Source organism: Pteropus alecto, unplaced genomic scaffold (assembly GCF_000325575.1).
Source record: "Pteropus alecto unplaced genomic scaffold, ASM32557v1 scaffold92, whole genome shotgun sequence".
NCBI classification, from domain to species: domain Eukaryota; kingdom Metazoa; phylum Chordata; class Mammalia; order Chiroptera; family Pteropodidae; genus Pteropus; species Pteropus alecto.
This window is the reverse complement of record NW_006432447.1, coordinates 759,521-766,464: the sequence shown is the minus strand read 5'-3', so window position 1 is coordinate 766,464 and position 6,944 is coordinate 759,521. Positions and strand designations below refer to the sequence as shown.

Below are 6,944 nucleotides of genomic sequence, written 5' to 3'. Positions count from 1 at the left end.
TTATCCATAGTATACATTTCATTTTCATTACAAGATACTTAAGATCTTTCTAGTGGTAAATTTTAATCAACATATTACATAAGAAGAATCTTGATTTTTAAAATGAATAGTTTTAGTACTGTAGCATGATGGGTTTAATGGAATAGTTGAAGCATAATATGGTAACTACATTATACTGTTTAAACTGATTCGCAGCTATAGAAATATGTTTGATTTTTAAAATATAACCAAGATGAGACTGCATAGTTATGAGCAATAAAATAAGAAAACAGTAACTGAATAAATAAGATGATTTTTCATCAGTGACCATTCATTATTTTGCTCTTAGAAACCTGGAAGAAATTGTCTTCTTTGCGTTTCAAATGTTCTGGTAAATCTAGTCGTTTCTTAGCTTTCTCAATATCACCTTGAAATAAGTGGCTCTACGAATCAAAGAATCGAAGTTCTTTTCTGGTCTAAGGTAGCCAACCAGGGCCCCATTCAGGATTTCCCCACAGAAGTCCTCTTTGAAGGTGTGCATGATATGAGTTTCCATGGACTTTTTTGTATTCTTGTAGTATGGGCTCCATTCTCTGCTCACCACCATGTTATGATCATCTCCAACCATAATAAATGCCAGTGGATACATCAGCTGGAAGAGTATCTACTACTTGTTCAGGAAAGTTAGCTGTGGGGATGCCCAGCTGCTTGGAGCCGAGGCCAAAGCCCCGCACAACTTGCCTGCGGCAGAAGTAAGGCAGGAGCCTCATGACGCCTCAGCTCAGAGCGTGGGCTGTGGCCAGGTCTGCAGGTCTGATGAAGCCACTATCCAGGTGGTGCCTGGACCCTTGGATCAGCTGGGGAACATGGGCGGGAGCTCGCAGCAGGCCTGGTGGACACACAACCGGCCAGCACACAACCAGCCAGGAAGCACAGGTGACATGCCGCTGCGAGCCCCTCGCACCGCTGACCGAACAGAAACTTCCGGGCGACTCCCAGGCGGCCTGATTTTTAAGAGGTAGAAGATCATCTCATTTTTCTAGGAACCCTCTTCTCACAGTGCCTGCATTGCCTAGGACATCTCAGGAAGATTTTTATGGGTTTGAACTTCTTTTTTGAAAGACAGATTGTCGGATTGTCACCCTTATTCCATCAGGCTTTGACAGTTCATTGCATCCAGACCCAACTTCCAGCAGCCAGCATCTGCTTTTCCTTTCCTTTCTGGCCATTGGTGCCTCACCCAGCATCACCATCTGAGAACTTACGAAGGATCTGACCTATCTTTGTAAGATTCCTTACACCAAGGGACTCACTTAATGGCAAAGGATATATGACAATGGGCACATGATCACAAGACCATTGATCATGGAATGCATTATCAGAAGTTACTGCTGGCCTGCTGGAATGTTAGAAGAGCCTCTTAGAAGTAGTGTTACTATGCCAGCCTAAGGGTGATATCCTGCAATATTGGGGTGCTGTATATTTTTAATGAGGTAAAAGTCACATAACATAAACTTCACTGTTTTGGCCTTTTTAAAGTTACAATTCAGCAGCTTTTAGTACATTCATAATATTGTATACCCATCACCATCATCTAATTCCAGAACATATTCATAGCCCCCAAAAGAAACCTCATATCCATTCAGTAGTCAATCCCTATTTCTCCCTCACCCTAGCTCTTGACAACTAATTTGCTTTCTGTCTTTATAGATTTCTGTCTTTATAGATTTGCTTATTTTGGCCGTTCCATATAAATGGAATAATAAAAGATGTGGCCTTCTGTGCCTAGCTTCTTTCACTTAGCACAATGTTTTCGAGGTTCATCCATGTTTAAGTATGGATCAGTATTTCATCCTTTTTATGGCCAAATAACATTCCATTGTATAGATGCACAACATTTTGTTTCTCCATTCATCTATTTATGAATATTGGATAGTTTCTGCCTTTGGACCATTATGAATAATCTGCTGCTATGAAATTCTTGTAGAAGTTTTTGTTTGAACAACTGTTTTCAATTCTTCTGGGTATATACCTAAGAGTGGAATTGCTGGATCATATGATAATTCTATATTTAACTTTTAGAAGAACAGTCAAACTCTTTTTCCCAGCAGCTACACTATTTTACATTCTCACCAGTGATACATGATAAATTCTAATTTCTCGATGTCTTTGCTGACACTTGTTATTTTTCATTTTTTTAAATCATAGCCATCCTAGTGGATGTGTTTGATTAGCATTTCTCTAATAATTAATGATTATGAGCATCTTTTTATGTGTATTGGCCATTTCTATAATTTTCTTGGGAGAAATATCTAATCAAGTTCTTTGCCTATTTTTTAATAGGGTTGTTTTGTTGTTGTTGAGTTGTACTTCTTTATATATTAATCCCTTATCAGATATATGGTTTGCAAATCTTCTCCGATTCCTTAGTTTGCCTTTTCACTTTCTTCATAGTTCCCTAATAATAAAAGTTTTAATTTTGATGAAGTTAAAGTTATCTATTTTTCTTTTGTTGCTTATGCATTGATGCCTTATCTAAAAATTTATTGCCAAATCCAAGGTTATGAAAATTAACCCCTATGTTTAGTTCTAAAAGTTGTATAGTTTTAGCTCTTATGTTTAGGTCTTTGATCCATTTTGAGTTAATTTTTAAATATTGTATGAGATAGGTATCAAACTTCATTCTTTTGCCTGTGGTCTTCTAGTTGTCCTATCACTGCTTGTTGAAAAGACTGTTCTTCCCAAATTGAATAGTCTTGGGACTCTTGTTGAAAATCAGTTGAACATTGATGTATAGATTTACTTCTGGACTCTTAATTCTCTTCCACTGATCTTTAGGTCTATACTTATAACAGTACCATACTGTTTTGATTACTGTAGCACCGTAGTACCTTTTAATATTGGGAAGTTTGAGTCCTCTAACTTTGTACTTTTTTTCAAGATTGTTTAGCTATTCAGAGTCTCATGCAATTACACATGACTTTTAGGATCAGCTCAATCATTTCTGCAAAATAGGCAGTTGGAATTTTGATAGAGATTGCACTGAATCTGTTGGTCACTTTGAGGTGTACTGCCATTTTGGGGAGCCTTTTTTTTTCCTTGACTAATTGCCCTGAACAGAACTTCTAATACAATGTTGAATAGAAGTGGTAAGAGTAGACATTTTTGATCTTAGAGAGAAAGTATTCAGTCTCTCACATTAAGTATGATGTTAACTGTAGGTTTTTCAGATGCCCTTTATCATGTTGAGGAATTTACTTTCTATTCTTAATTTATTGAGCATTTTTTTTTTTATCATGAAAGGGTGTTAGGTTTTGTCAAATCCATTTTCTGCATCAGTTGAGATAATCAGGTTTTTTCGGTTTCGTTTCTATTAAGATGGTGTAATATATTAATTAATTTTTATATTTTGAACCACTCTTGCATTCTTGGGTAAATTTTATGATAAATAGTTGATTCATAGTCTTTTTTCAGTAAGCTTAACGTCTTGGCTTCCTCAGGGCATTAATTTTCTAATAAAAATAAAATAAATTTTAATAATAAAAAATTCTATTCATTTTTTGTGTGTGTATGTATGGGCCATTCTTTCTTGTATCTTTGCATGACACTTAATTTTTGGTTGAAAACTGGACATTTTGAATACAATGTGGCAACTCTGGAAATCAAGTCTCCTTCCTCTCTAGGGTTTATTGTTGCTGCTTGTTGTAGTTGTGTCCTTAGTTCTCTTTTCTGATTTAATTTTGTAAAGTCTATATTCTTTGTTGTGTACAGCCACTGAAGTCTCTGTTCTGTTAGCCTGGTGCTCAGCTAGTGATTTGATAGAGATTTCAGTGGCCATATGTGACAAGGAATACAGATTTGTATTCTTTGCCTGGAAAAACAACATCTCCCAGTGAATGCAGATGGACTCTGCGTGTGTGTTGGGCCATATCTTCAACTCTCAGCCAGGCGTTTCACAACTGTGCCTTAGTCTTCACTTCCTGCTTGTGGAGAGTCTCAAGGTCAGCTGGAGGTGAGACCTTGGAACCTTCTCAGGTCTTTCCTGAGCGTACACCCAGCTCTGGGCATGCTGGTGACCTTGTAGATGCCCTCAATATGTGGGAGCTTTTTAAAACCCTTTTTCCCCCAAGTGTTTCAATCTCCAGTCTTACTCTCAACTTTCCTCCTTTTTTGATTCTATAGTTTGTCCCAACTACTGTCCCTTGCCTCAGTTCACAGCAGCTAACACATTTGCCTTTAAATGTTTTTGACAAATGCCCTCTGTGTAGCCATCTGGGAGTTTAGTGGTAGGTGAAATAAAGGCAAGCCCTTTAGGCTGGTCCTTCAGATAATCATGAGACAAGTCAAAACAAACAACCAGAATTCTTTGAGAATTCCATTCTGCTCCCTTATGTTTGAGGCACCTATATATACCATGAATGTAGGCTGTTGTCTTCAAGGCCACTGCTGAATCAGGGTAAGCCAAAACATCACAAAGCTTTATTATCAAGATTCTTGTGGGTTTTTTTTTTCCCTTGATTAAATATTCTCTTGGTTGCTGTAAACTTTTCATTAGTTTTTCAAGTTCCAATAGTTGATTCTCACAGCTTTTGCCAGTTTATTTGCTCCTTTTGTAGAGGGATGAGATTTTATGTCTCCCTACTCTGCCATTTCTCTCAAGGAGGCCATGTCAATCCATCATGCCCAATAACTCACTTTAGGAATTCCTGTGAGTTTAGGCTCTGCTAGACTAGTAGTCTTGGTCTCAGCATGGCTAGGTGGTGAATGAGGAGGAGATATTTCTCCCAAAGACACCTAAAGCTGCGACTGCCTCTTTCCATTTTAGGCTCCCCATGCCAACAGAGCAGTGGGCTAAGGAAGGAGTTCTTAGCAGGGATATTGGATCCTGATTATCATGAGGAGATAGGGCTGCTGCTAGATAATGAGATTGGGGAAGAGTATGCCTAGAACTCAGGGGACTTATTAGAGCTCATCTTGGTGTTTTCCTGCCCAGTGACAACCAGTATTGAGCAACTGAGGCAATTATAGTCTGACCAGTACACAGTGATCAGAGCCCCAGACCCACCCAGGGATGAAGGTCCAGTTACCCTACCAGACTAGCAACCTCAGTATGCAAGAGTGCTGGTCAAGGGTGAGATTTATCTGGAATGAGTAGTGATACAAGTTGATGATGAACACTAATTGTGACCTTTAAGCCAATTGCAGAAGTGGGGCCTGTAGCTTATTCCATAAATCCTCTTTCTTGTCTTCTTCATGGAAAGTGTAACTGGCAACCACCTAGAAGAATCAGTATCAAGAGTGAGTAGGCTTAATATAAGGCATCAGTGCTCCACCCATACTTCCTCAGGTCATACCATTTTAGTTCAAGCTGACCTGACTTCTATCTGCCAGCACCTGTATCTCTACCTGAGGGCTTTCTCTGGCTGCTGGAGGCTGCTCTAACCACAAGCAGGGCAGTCTAGAAGTGCCAGAGCATTAATGCCTTATCCCCAATAGCTGCCCTCAATCACTACCCCCTTGAGTAGGATATCATTGAAGATATCAGTATATCACTATATTCTATGCTGGCTCTGAGTCCCCAGTGGAATAAGCTCCAGATGCCCACAGTGGTAACTTGTGTGATAGCATCTGCCTTATTGGCTCCTTCTCTCTCTCAGTTCCCACTCCCTTGCTAATGCTTCCTGGCATAAAATAAACTACTTGCCCTCCAATCCTCGACTCAAGATCTGCTTCTTGGGGAGCCCAGGCTACGACACACTGTGTCTGTCCTCCTTCCCTCAAGGAAGCTTAGCGTCTTGCATCTGACTGTTTTCCTTTCATTTGAAGCATAAAAATAGTGGGACATAATGACTTACTCATTGATTGGCTGACCATTTTACTTAGAATGAAAAACAAACACTAAAGCCTCTTTAACACAGTCTACAGGACCCTGCAAAATCTGACCCCAGCCTCTCTGCTCTCCCCTAAGGTCCCTGTGCTCCTCAATTACTGGACCCAGTCTCACGAGCCTTCTTCTAGTTTTTAGAATATGCTATGCCATGTCCCCTTTCAGAAGCTTTGCACACGCTCGTCTACCTGCAATGTTCTTTCTATCATTCATCATTTGGTGAATTATTACTCATCCTTCAGATTTTCGATTTAAAGCTATTCCTTCAGAAAGGCCTTCTTTAAGTCCCCTAATATAAACCATTTCCCTCTATTATTCCCTTTAAGAGGGTATTTACTTTTCCATTTTCTGCTTATAATAAGTTATCTTGGTATATTTATTGGTGTATTTATCTGATTAATATCTTCCTTTTAACTAAACCACACAGAAATGTTGAAACAAGCTTTGATCTCCAAAACACATGGATGCTAGTGGAGAGCCTCTGAGTGTTCAGAGGGAGGGAGGGGGCCCTGCCAGGAACACACAGAGCTCTGCGGCCTGGACTTCACTCCTGGTGATGGGGACGTGGGGGTGAGGAGGGGCAGAATTTCCAGGAACTTTGAAAACTCTTTTCTCTTGACTCTATAACTTTCTCTAGCTAGTATCTTGTTTCTCTGCTCCTCTTGAGAGCAAAAGTCTTCAGAAGAACTGTTCTCACCTCTTGTCTCCAATTGCTCTCCTCCCAGTCTCAAAATCAGGCTTTTGCACCCGTTACATCGCCGAAGCTGTCCAAAGGCCAATAATGACTTCCAAGTTGCTAAATCCCGTGGTCAATGGTCACTCCTCATTTTTTCTTGACTAAGCAGCAGCAGTGCATGCTGTTGTTGAAACCCTTTTTCTTGAAGCACTTTCTTCTCCTTCCAGAACACCACTCCTCTTCTCTCGCCACACTCATCCCCTTGGCGATCTTGTCCTATCTCATGTAGAAGGTTTTAAACGCCTCCTGTAGATTGACAGCTAGGGCCTCCTCCCTGGATTCCACATTCTATATTCAACTGCCTTCTTGCCATCTCCCCTTAGATAATCGTAGATATGGAAA

At 39.9% G+C, this 6,944-nt stretch overlaps 1 pseudogene; it reads right to left on the bottom strand.

The window, feature by feature from the left end:
• Positions 1 to 299: 299 nt before the first annotated feature.
• On the bottom strand, positions 300 to 4,047 carry LOC102894814 (annotated as a pseudogene).
• Positions 4,048 to 6,944: the final 2,897 nt, after the last annotated feature.